The 13,259-nt window shown below is 41.9% G+C and overlaps 1 protein-coding gene across 9 annotated transcripts in view; it reads right to left on the reverse strand.

Moving 5' to 3' along the window:
* Positions 1-13,259, reverse strand: part of PKHD1 (PKHD1 ciliary IPT domain containing fibrocystin/polyductin) — a 252,139-nt gene that overhangs the window by 51,602 nt on the left and 187,278 nt on the right. The window lies entirely within an intron of this gene.

Genomic DNA, 13,259 nt, shown 5'->3' on the forward strand with positions numbered 1-13,259 from the left:
CTTGAAGCCATTAACCACCATCCAAAGAGCCAGTAACTGTGTGAGATGAGTCTTGTCTCCCAGGAAAGACGAATAAAAATACAAAGAGAAACATTTTTTGTTCACTATTATGTCACCTTTGAAAAACATGTTGTTCTGCAAATATTAGGTTTTTTTCTCATGTTGCTACCAAAGCTTTTCCCATTTTCCCCTTGCAGATAATCCTGATTTCCTTTGGTTGTTTTTAAAAGGATTTTTCTCTCCTCCTGACCAGCAACCTCACTGACTGAAGCTTTAGTCACACTGAGACCTGTGGCTCAACATAAAGGTGAGGGGCAGCAAACAGCGGAGCTTTTGACAACACAACTCCAGTCGCCATCTCTCGGGTCTAGGAATGATAAAATTACCACCACCACCACCACCTGAAAGCAGAACAGCAATTTCATCAAATGCCAGACCTAAAAATGAATGTGGCTGTGCCACGCACTGCTCTGAGCTGTGGATATAATGAGTTTTGAATGGGAAGTCCCGGACACAATAAATCTGTGCCATATGTGACCATTTCCTGTGTCAGTTCCTTTCTCATAACCAGTGGAGGCTTCGCCCTCCCCCTCACTTTCCCTTTCATGACCCCACACCAGGGCTCTGAAATCTTTCAGGGCTGCTTTTGGGCCCCAGGCCTTTCCACAGCAGTTGCATAAATAAATGAGTTTGACAGCAAACATCATAATGGTTACGGTAATTTGTGCTCCACACAAGTGCTTGTGCTACTCGCTGGAGAAACGGGGGAGGAAAGAGCTTGTTTTGTTACCACAAACAAAAGTATGTTCTCTGACAAGTGGTGAAAGAATTAGTCAAATAAACTTGAACCCTATTCAGACCATCGCTGTTATGGACGGGGAGGTTCTCAGCTTTGCTTTCTCTCCTTGGCCTGCAGTCACTGCAAAGACAAATCATCCTTTTCTTCTGCAAAAATAAAGTTAGGACATAAGATGAACTGCCTCAAAATAAAATTTTCAGGGAACTCCACTTTACTGCTATTATTATTATCATTTCTTCCCAATGAGAACTGTTCTTTGGTCCTGGGAACTGACTCACGAAGAGACTGAATGATTTTCCTTTAGAAGCAGGCTAGAAGGAAAATGCCAAATATCTGCAGTCTCTGGAAATATTTGGGCTAGAAATAAGCTTTAAAATGACAATAATTTCTATGAGAAATAGGTGGAGAGGGCAAAGCAAAATCTATTATTTGTTCTAATTTTTCCCTTTTCTATTCATTAACAAATCACACATTTTGCCCAAATAGCAAACTTTTACTAACTTTTCAAGTTTCCCTGAGAAATTATAATATTTTTTGTCTGTGTAAATTTTTTCTGTAAAACTGTGTTATCAAACCCCCTTCTTTTTCCCCCAGCAATATAATTTTAAAAAACATGTTTCATATATAATAATTTCAGCCCAGGAAGATCACAGACATTTCACTTACCATAGCAAAGGGCATGATTAGTTTATAGAAGCTTTATAAAAATTGTTAGGAAGGAAGGTTGGTTTCCCATGTCCAGTCCAGGGAAAACAAAATAAAGGTACTAATATTTTAACCAGAGAGGCTCAGCCTGGAAATTAGAAGACCATCTTTCTAGTTAAAAATATAAGTAGCAAGAGTTTGAAACCAACTGATTAGGAACCTGGTGGAACTAACACAAGTGAAGGATTTTTTAGCAAGTTATATTAATTTCTTTTTGGGAACACTGTAATTACAGATATCACTTTGGAGCCTTTCTTTTCTTTTCTTTTCTTTTCTTTTCTTTTCTTTTCTTTTCTTTTCTTTTCTTTTCTTTTCTTTTCTTTTCTTTTCTTTTCTTTTCTTTTCTTTTCTTTTCTTTTCTTTTCTTTTCTTCTCTTCTCTTCTCTTCTCTTCTCTTCTCTTCTCTTTTCTTCTCTTTTCTTTTCTTCTCTTTTCTTCTCTTTTCTTCTCTTTTCTTCTCTTTTCTTCTCTTTTCTTCTCTTTTCTTCTCTTTTCTTTCCCCATCTAAGTTACAAAAAAATGTTAAAATCTTGCTCGTGCCTGCCTTGGCTGAAGGTTCAGTTCAAGAGCCTGTGCTCATAACAGAAAGGTTCACAAGCACAAGAGTCCCTGTGACATTATTAGGGTGATTTTCAGCAATATTAGTCCTGTATGGGCTGTGGACTTGAATCTTAAAGCAGAAGGATTTCATTATGGGTACAGACAGCTATATTATGCCATGACATATTTATGACAATGAACAGTAATGGGAGGAGAGTATTTTAAGCCTTGGAAGTCGAAATTAATCTGAGAGCACAGTGCAGAATCAGAGCACCTATGAAAACATATTGAAGAGCTAAAATTTGAGACACAAAGGCTACAGTCATTATCTGGGCACATAGAATGGGATTCGTCACATTAATTCTAGCTGCCTAAATGTTAAGCATCTAGTCTAAGCTAATTGTCTTGTCTCAGTCGTTCATCTTGACAATAATCATTAGAGAGAGGGAGAGGAGAGACTTTTAGAGGGTCATTCATTCCTGCTTTTCTTTGGATGGATTGTGTCACTTCTGGAGGTATCTGTCTCTGCTGGCTATGTGGGGAGCCTAGGCAGATATTTTGGACTGAAGACCTGTCTTTAGAATCAGAGAATCACTGAATCATTAGGTTTGGAAAAGATCTCCAAGATCATCAAGGCCAACCTTTGACAGATCACCACCCTGCCATTAAGCCATAACACTAAGTGCCAGTGCCATTGGGTAAAATGAGTCCAAGCACTAATGATGTTGCTAATGAGGCTTGTGGAGCAGCCAGGCCAATCCATGTTCATGTTCTGAAATAAGTGAAAAATGTCAGCTCTGTACACACCTCTAAGTAACCATGTTCTCCAGTTTTGAATAAGAGGAAAGAGGGAAAGGAGGGAGATGAAGCCACTACCATCAAGATAAAAAAAAATAAAAAGAAAACTCTCCTCTCCCTGACAGTGATATAAACAAGCTACAAACAAATTTTTGAGGAATACCCTGGAAAAGACCAAACTCTGTATTTGGCTTTTGTATCTGTGATTAACAAGCCATGGGATCCAGGTACTGCCCGCATGTGTAAGGAGCAGTCACCCTGCAAACCAAGGCTCTGTCTGCTCCTGAACAGTGCAGCTCACACAGGAAACAGAGGGAGCCCTCAGCAAAGTACCTTGGAAAGCCCAAAATTAGAGAACTTACCCAAAAAAAGTTGGGCAAACAGAAAAAGACCGTAAAAAATTATTTCTAAGCTCTGGAACCAACATGGATGCAGGAACGGAAGCACACCGGTTTCAAACGCCACTTCCAAAAAATCAAATGTGTCTGTAGGCATAGTCCAAAAATGCCTACAATGAATCTTGGGGGAAAAAATGGGACAGAAAAAATTTACAAATGCCAAACTTCCAATATTTCAAACTTCTGCTCAGAGCAAGGCTAACTACAAAGTTATATCAGGCTTCTGAGGGTTTTATCACAAATCATAGTACACTTACATTTAAGGCTTTTAAGTTTCAGAGGACAAAACTCCCAGGTTAGAGTATGTCCAGAGGAGCTGCTGGGGTTGAAAATGGCTTGGAGAAGATCTGTGATCCTGATGACACTTTCATGCATAACTTCAGATGCTTACAAGACTGTTTGAAGAAGCCTTGAGGGTTGATTTTGCAAATAGTTTTTATACTCATATACTATTTCAGGTAGTCCAAGGTCTGTTCCTTGTCCCATCCCAAGTCTTCTGGACAGCTCCAACAGGAAAAGAGTATGTTTGGAGGTGAAACATCTCTTGTACTTTACCAGCGAGTGTTCTTCATGTTCATATAAACATGAATGGACAGAATCACACTCATCCTGGTTGTGTGGTGTGATGCCCATGGAGAAAAATAGTAAGGGTATCGGTGGAGGACTGAAAACACCCACCAGTCCTGATTGTCCTGCTCTAACTAGTAAGGATCACTTCCTTTATATTTTATTCCAGACTTACTAGCGAGCTGTTTGAAATTTCAGACAGCCCTTGGAGTTATTTTGGCCAGGGAGTATATTTAAAACTCATTGTGCCTAATGTTGTCTTTCTACAATTGAGAAGTAATCAGGAAAGACGTGAAAATAAATAGACAAGTGAGAGGCAAAATGAAATATGAAGTGGCTAGAAAGGAGTCTGCTCTCTAATGTATTTTTTCAGCTTATTATTGTAAAAGCCCAGAGCAAAAGAGTAGCTTTGAAGAGTCTTTTGTTAATAGTGGAAAGGTTGTCTTTATATTTTTCTTAACTTTTTATTTATTAACCATGCTGCACAGGGTACTTCCATAAGTGATGGCCAAGTTTCAGGTTTCAGGGACTTGTTTAGTCTGAAAACATCCCAGGCTGCATTGGGAAGCATAAAAGAGAAGTAACAGGCCATTGTACGGTGTTAGAAGGAAGTAAAAGCGAATTGCATTTGTTCTCTCCTTTTCCCTGTAATTTCTGGTGGCTGAGCTTGTAAAGGTTTGGATGTCCTGTTTGGATGGTTAAAATGCATTCCCAGCAGGCCACTTCCTCAGGTGGTCTAGCTGATGACAGCATGAGGCCAATGTAAAACAGCTGATGTGTTGACCCTATCTGACAATAAAATTATAAAGCTGCATTCCTACACTGGGCAATCCTCCAGATCATGGTGAAAAATAGAAAATAAATGTTATTGAGGGCACTTACCTTATGCTCAAGCCCTAAACTATGACAGTCAATAACATTTTTGAGACTCTTGGTGTTGGGGCATTATGTATTTATTTATCATTGCCCTGATTACAGGCCTAAGTGTAAAAATATTCAGTTTCTACAAAACCTCATCAAAGCTGTCAGGTGATAAAATATTATCTACGCACATTAAACCAGAGAGGTGCATTAGGAAGATTTGTTTCTTTGTTTTAGCACCAGGAAAAAAAAAAAAGAGCACTGATGCTGTGTTAGGATAGGCAGAACAATTCAGGACTCTCCAAGGCTTCTTAGCTCAGGCATCCTGCAGGAATTTAAAGGATGCCCTTCATGTACAATAGTTTACATTATCTAACTTTTATGAAGAGAATTGTCAACATGGACAATTTTGGTCTGGGTTTTTTTTTGTATAACACCCGCATTGCCAGACATACACATCAGACAAGCACAAGCATGACTTTTACTTGTTTATTGCTTGGCATCAAAAATATCAGAATACATTTAATTTTTTGGACACACCAATTGAAAATCTCGGCTGAAAAGCTCTCAGCAGGGACCTCCACAGGCTTTTCTGCTGGTTTGGGCCATCAGGGAGTGTCTTTCAGTGCCCTGAAGAGCCAAGACTTTTTGGAGAACCTCCAAAGAGCCAAGACTTTTTGGAGAACCTTCAAAAATCTGGCAGGGTTTGCTCAGATTTCACAAGTCTCATGTGGCAGTCACAGGGGACAGCAGGCTGGAGACTTGTAGAACATGTTTGTATCCCAGTTAGGATGGAAAGGCTTGTTCCAGAGGCAGAGTACACAAAGTACTCAGTGCTAAGTGCCAAGGCTAATCCAGCATGTAGAAAACTGGTGCAAGCCATTTCCAAACCTGCCTTGCCTTATCAAGACAATCTGGGCTACAACCACTCTCCATGAAAGCCACAGAAATTCAGTTTACATATAATTCCCCTTTCCAACCCAAATCCTGCCCAAAAGGGTGGTATTTTATGCCAAGCTGTTGTCAAACATGGATTCACATTTTCTTGCACGTTGTGTTTCCCTGGAGTCCCAAAATGGTTAATAATACTGGCAACACTACAGCCAGGAACCTGAATGGCCAGCCTGAAGGATGTGCTGTGGAAAGCAACCCTGTGCTGCCACGGACATGGAGGGGAGGAGGAATATGAGGGAATCTTGGCTTTTTCCTTTTGCTCTCCATGTCTCGCGTGGAACAGGAGCTCAGACAGAGACTCCTCAGAAGTAGAGGTCTGAATCTAATAAAGCTGTCTGGGGGGAGGGAGACAGGGAAGAGAAGATCATGAAGATAAGAGAGGCAGAGAAAGGAAGGCAGGAGAAGAAAGGACATTACAGCTGGCTGGTGATGGCTGTGCCCTTTCAGACTCAAGTGGGCGGAAGTGAAATATTTGTTTAAGAGGCAGGACACCAGTTCATTATGGAAAGAATAGGAAAGAAAATAATAATGTTTTATGGTTTGGACATATATTTTCCATGCCACTGTAATGAGGACAGGCCAAAGGCAAGGGAAGACAAGGATAATGGCAAGATGCTGCAAGGTAATTAATAGGGCTGCTGGATTTCATCACAATTTTGGGGGACATTGGAATGACCATTTAAATGCAGTGCAGCTACACCTACAGTATGCAAGAAGCTGAACTCCTGTTTAGGAAAATAATCTCTTTCAAGGAAACAATTCCCCAGATTAGCATAATCAGAGGGTCTCTTTGCTTCCCCACTTCTGCAACCTTTCTCCTGTTTCTGCTCGAAGAATTGAAGTTAATTGAGGGGAGCAGGGAGGAGGAGGAAGCTCATCTCATCCCCACTGACACAGCCCTCTCCACCAAGGAACCAAGTTGACTTCCTTAAAGAAAAAATTAGCAAATGCACTGCCAAAGATCCCATCTAAGGATGCTTTTTTCTTTTCCATAAGATTCTGTTTGTTAGAAAAACCAAAAAAAGGACACCAGAGGGAAAATAAATGCAGATACATTTTTAATGCATGCATTTAATTTTCAGAACATGGTGGGCACTTCAGTGCCGGGCGCTGGAACTGCAAGGGAGAATTTATCTAATCAGTCCTCCATGTCCCTGCTTCATTGACATAATGTGGTCTTGCCGATTAAAGCACTCCAATCTCTGCCTTTTCCTTCTCTTTCATACTAAAATTATTGATGTGCTTTGTACAATGTGTAATTGCCATTATTGTATATGTGCCTGGAGCATGTGCAGAACTGAAATTGAAATAAATAAGCAAACAAAAATCATACGATAGCAAGCCTCTGATGGTATGGTGGGGGTTGGTGCTGTGGTATCACAAGCTGAAAATAGGATTTCATACTGCTGTGACCGGTTTTGATAGAGTGAGATTTGATAAGACTGAAAGAAAGGCTGCTGTGATCCTCCAGCCTGACCTCTTCTTTTCATACAGCACAAACTGCCAGTAAACACCCAAATCAAAGTACCTCTTTTAGCATCCCGGGTCTGAGCCTCACCATCCAGGGATGTCACCAGAGCAGTCCTGATTTGCATCACCTGAGGATCTTGCCCAGTATCACACACTCACTTTTGCTCCATCCCTTTCTCTCCCTCTCACAGACATGCAGTAGATTTGTTCTTTACATTTAATTTATGCAAGCAAGGCACAGAATACATTTCAGTAACGCCAATTAGATATGCACTAATTTCTTCTCTGTGAAATAGCAGTAAGTAATTAATCAGAATTTTGATCACAACTCAGTTGGCAATTCTAATTGCACTTGTCATTTCCACAGCAAATACAGAATCATCTTTTTTGCCGAGTACTCTCTTCCTAAACATCCAGGGGTGCTAGAAGCAAAACATTTCCAAGAACTAGATACTGTCTCTATCAACCAGCAGCCTTAATACCTTTGGACTGAGGGTTAGTGGGTTCAGTCTGTGGCCGTGTTTTATTTCAAGCTTCATCATAATTTTAAAGGGAATAGCTCGTGGCAGGCTGGCTGGTTGCCTGGGGGAGGGGGGATTCTGCCTCATGAAATTATGAGGAAGGATAAAAGCTAGCAGCTCACTCCATTAAAAACCTTCTGGGAGAGCACTAAAGATGCCTGACCTTTGCACGAGCATCCAGCAGGCATCCAAGGGACGTATGGACGTTGATCAGGTCTGTGCCATCAAAGCCCACGCGATATCTCAGAGGCACCGCATCCACGTCTCACCTCTAGGCACTACCAGGAATCCCAGGAGCAAATAGGATGATCAGGGGAGATCAATACCCCGTGTTTCACCGAAACAGTGCATCCATGACTGTTTAGGGATTATCCTGATGGTTTGTGCAAACTGACAGTGCTGGTCTGGAGCAAGAATGAGTTAAGATTATCTGCCTGGATGGTGCTATGGCCAGGGGTCTGTGGAGAGAGGACTCGCCTTTGCTATGCTTCAAACAGCTGTCAGTGAGATCCTCCTCAGATGGCTTAGAGGAAAGAAGAAAGAGAGCAGGAAGAGAAAGGGAGAGATACCTTTTAGGAGCTGAGCCCTACAGGGACCTATACCAGATCCAGCCCCCAGTTCCAGCACGGCAGTTCACCTCCTCCTGCTGGAAGAAAGGGCTTCCAAGGACCTGACAGCTACAGTCCAGTTTAGTAATCAGATTCTTCACATAATTCAAGCCCAGATAGTTAATATTTTCCCAGGTAATCCCAAATCATACAGTAAGTTTGGGAACCACCAAAACTGAGATCTCAATTCTGCCAACTTAATAACAAGTGAAAAGACATTTACGAGAAGTGTAAAGGCACTTTATGCAGGAAGTCTCTGCATAGAATATGTTGTGATCCAGAATATCTCTGGCTCTAGCCTTACACACAATTTGAGCAAGCAGCACCAAAAATTGCCAATTTGAAGGCTGCCCAAGCATCTCCTGTGCTTTCCAAATTGTTCTCCTCCCTGCTCTAAGCAGTAGAAATCACTGAAAGAACAGGAAGGCATTGCTCAGCCCTTCCCTTTGCTTCATTCTCCAATGCTCTTGCTTTTATTCCACATTTGAGAGATCAGTAAGACAGAGGGGAGCTGTAACGTCTCAGATTTTCTACTCTCAGGAACCAAACTTCTTTCATAGAAGGGGGAATAACTCTCAACATTAGTGATGCCAGTGGGGACTGAAGAGGGTCAGAACACCTCAGAACTTAGCTATGAATATTGAAGCCAGGAGCAATGTCTGTGATTTTGGAGGGCTGAATTTCTTTCATAAGGGACAGAAAAATAAACAGAATAAATGTCTGAACTGCCACAGAGACTTTTCTTTGTCTAGGGTTGGGGTAAGGATGGCATGTTAAACATGCTGTCCATGATGAAAAGTCTCAAAAGCTTGAATCATACATTTTCCAGGCTCAACTCCACCTTCTGGGACACATTGGGTACAGACATTTTCCATTAGTCTTTAAAAGAGGTACACTGAGGCTATGTCCACACTTATGAAGGTTTATGCCTTAGCCCTAGTACTCAATCACAAATATTTTACATTCCTAGAACAATGCTTGGCATGTTTTTTTGTCTAGGTCATCCAGCACTGACCAAAACTGTGTCTAGGGACTGTCTGAGGCTTAATATGATTTGTGACCATCCCAATATGGATGCAACAAATCTGGTCTGGAGCAAAAGGGATTTTAATAATTATATATATGGCCACACTAAGAGCTGGCCACAGGCAGGGACACCTTTCACTAGACAAGGTTGCTCAAAACCCCATCCAACATGGCCTTGAACACTTCCAGGTATGAGGATATGTCCAATTTCAAGCCACTCAGGAGCATGGGAGGCACCGGTAGAGTTAAAAGTGAGGTTGCCACCATGAGGATTTTCACTACCAGCTCTCCATACTCCAACAGAATCAGCAATGACTTTGTTGACTATCTAAATATAGCTGAGAAACCCTAAAAAGACAAAAAGAACAAAAACTCTTCAAGAAATGTAACACATAAACTGGAAAAGAGAAAGGATGCCTTTAAATTCACTATAGTCAGAGTTGCTTAATCACCTCAGAGGTGGAAAATGAAAAGGAAACAGCAGCTCTTGGAACCTGAGCATTTTGAAGACCCACAACAACACAGATTTATGAAGACAACAGATCGTGTCCCAGATTAGTTACAGCAGCCAAAAGGGGAAAATAAGATCTTTAAAACCAGAGGCAGTGGGATACAATCAGACTAGTGTAAAAACCATCAGCCTCAACACAGATTTTAAGTAATGGATAGTCCTGAAGAGACACTCTAGCTACATCTTCACTAGTAAATTAAAAGTGCTCAGAAGTATTCCCAGACACCAAGGCCAACTGCCACGATCTGGTTGCATTCATCTTTTCAACTCCGTTTTAAAAGCAGGATGGATTCATCCACCAGACCAGCTGGGAACGTTCCTTGGCACACACAAACTCCCAAACTGCTCCCAAGAACCCAAGAATTTTTTGGGAGAGTATTATTTGGCCCAGGACAAAAGCATGCCAGGGGCTGTGGTAAACATTTTTGCAGAGCAGTGGATTGCATCTCTGTGTGATTTTATTTATCTTAGCATGGACATCACCCCTGTCCACCTGAACTTCTGCCCTTGGAGAGTGCTTCTGTGCCCACAAATTTACCTGCAAACTTAATAGAGGACACAGGCCATGTCTGACAAAAAGGTATCCCAGACCTAAGGAAATGAACAGGGAAACCTGCAGCCCAGATAATTTCTGGGCCTGTTTGAAAGAGTTCACACCCAGAGGAAAAGACCAAGCAGATGTTTTGTGAAATATTTGGCCTTCTTTTGGCGTTGTTGAAGGTTGCTGAACATCATCATGCTCTGGAAGTTCAGAGTCACACAATGGTTTGGGTCGAAGGGACCTTTAAATATTGTCTAGTTCCAGCCCCCTGCTATGGGCAGGGACACCTTTCACTAGAACACTGACATTTTCTTGTATTAGAAAAATTTTTAAAGTGAAAAAAAACCATTTCTGGTTATTATTCAAACTACTCTTAATGGGGCAGGAAACAAAGTTGTTGGCGTGTGCCTTCTGTTTATTGCAAGAGCAGGCTTTGAACTTGAATGGAAGAGAAGGAAGGGACAACTTAATCACCTCCTGGCTGTTATTTCCCTGCTGGAAATAGGCAATAGATTGACAACAGCTGAGGAGAAACCTGCCTACCCACTGCAGGTACCTTAATTACCTTAATCAATACAAGGAGGATGAGCTTGGGAGGACTGGAGTCACCTCAGGAGCAAACCTGGGAATAATTTCCTGTCTCTACTCAGCTTGTGTCTCTTTAGGTTGATGCAGCTGGACTGAACTCTGGTCTTCAACAGATTAGTCAGTCCTAATCTATGAGTTCAGTGAGTTTCTGGCCACATTTAACTGTGGGAAGTAGTCTGATGCTTGGTGGTGCCACCAAGTAACCTCACCACATGTGAGCATCTCTCTAATCCAGATGCTCTGGCAAACAGTGGATGAAAAATGTGTCCCTAAAGCCTCACAATCACAAACAAGCTGTGTGAATCCTCTTACAGACACACTGAGCAAATGCAAGAGAAAGAGTGGGAATAGGTAAGGAGTGGCTACACCACCAGGACTCCACCAACAGTGTTTTTCGGAGAGAACAGTCTGTTGTGTGCCCTTGCCTTGGATGAGAGCTGTGAACCTCAGTGAAACCTCTGGGTGTATATTTAACCATGTGACACGGCATGCAAAGAAACATTTGCTCTGAGCACAGGCTCAGAGACACAGGGCTGATCCACAGCAGACTCCATCAGTGCCAGGAGGAGACAGAAGCACAGGCTGAGGCTGTGTGTAAATGTACCCACAGAGAGTAGGACAATGGGACCGTGAGGTCAGGCCCCTCAGGAGGACCCCAGCCAGGTCCAGTGTCATGGACACCACCTCAGCCAAGAACATCTGTGCCCAGCACAAAGTGAAAAGGACACAAACATATCATAGACTTGTAGAATCACAGAATTGTTGAATCATAGAATCATAGAATCAGACTTACAGAATCATAGAACAGTTCAGGCTGGAAAAGACCTCCAGGATCATCAAGTCCCACCTTCAACCGAACACCACGTGCCCAGTAAACCATATCATGAACCACGTCCCAGCCAAGATGGAGGCAGAGCTGAGTAAAGAGGCAGACACTGCTGCTCAGTCAGAGACCTGCCCTCAGCAAGGACCAGGGACATATTTTGCCTCTTTGTTTCAAACTCTCTTCCTCTTTTGAGGTGATTCTTTTTCTTTTGTGAACAGTAATCCATTGCACATCCACAACAGAGAAAGCTGAAATTATTGTGGCTTCTCATTTGAGACTTTTTTTGCATGTCCTGTCTGCTTTGCTCCATAGTGCTCATGCCAGTGTTTGGATTTTCAATGGCAAGTCACCTAGATCAGGCTCATTATTACCCTTTGTCAGGTAACTTGGTTGCAATACACACACCTGAAAAGTGAATGGAGTGTTGAGCTGATGCCTCCTGGCCTGAAGACATGGGGACATACAGGGGCACAGCCAGCACCAGGCTGGGTGACTCCAGAGCATGGTCCCATTACAAATAGCGCTTTGCCTGGAGGCCCATCCAGTTGAATTAGAAAAAAAAAGAACCATTAATTAGCTTGACTTAAGAGAAGGCTGATGCAGGGCAATGTGACCTTTTCTCTATGTCACATGCCACACGGATTTTAGCTTCCCTCTGATGCTTTGTCACTGCCAGTCCTTGTTTTTTAGATCACCGGATTGCAGGGGGTGACGGTGACCAAAAGGATTGTGGCAGCAGGAAGAAAGAAAGAGACAGCTTCACTATTCCATGATCTGTATACCAAAGGCAGCAGAATCCTGTTATACATCTGCTATCTATTTTTATCTTGCAATCTAATTGTATATATATATATGCATTCATATTTTAAGTATTACAAATACATAACTTGCCATGTGTACATTCAGTTAAAATACACATTTAAGGTGTGTATTTTCAGGTTAAGGTTAAAATATTTTTTTACAGAACAACTAAGAATGGTATTGGTTTTACAAGAATACAGAATATAATTATTCAGTATTGCTCAACTTTTGCATAAATGTGTTGGAAACAGGAGCTTTATGCAGCTTTCACCAATTAGCTCAATGGATTGCTGAAATAGCCCAATCTACCTAAAATTTGATATTGAATTAACCCAGGCATTGGAAGGAAAGTGATAACAGCAAAATCATGGAGTCACAGACCAGATTGGGCTGGAAGGGACCTTAAAGATCATCTTGTTCCACCTCCTGCCATGGGCAGGGACACCTTCCACTATCCCAGGTTGCTCCAAGCCCCGTCCAACCTGGCCTTGAACACTTCCAGGGATCCAAGGGCAGCCACAGCTTCTCTGGGCAACCTGTGCCAGGGCCTCCCAACCTCACAGGGAAGAATTTTCTCATAACATCTAATCTAAACCTCCCCCTTTTCAATCAGAAAGAGGTGAGTCTCTCTTCCAGATCTCACCAGAAAATCCAACCCTGATGCCTAGTACCATCCTAAGAAGGACATAGTTTTGCAGTACTACATTTTCACTGGCAAAATTATGATGGAATCTTAAAAACCAGG

The sequence above is a fragment of the Aphelocoma coerulescens genome, chromosome 3 (assembly GCF_041296385.1).
Source record: "Aphelocoma coerulescens isolate FSJ_1873_10779 chromosome 3, UR_Acoe_1.0, whole genome shotgun sequence".
NCBI lineage: Eukaryota > Metazoa > Chordata > Aves > Passeriformes > Corvidae > Aphelocoma > Aphelocoma coerulescens.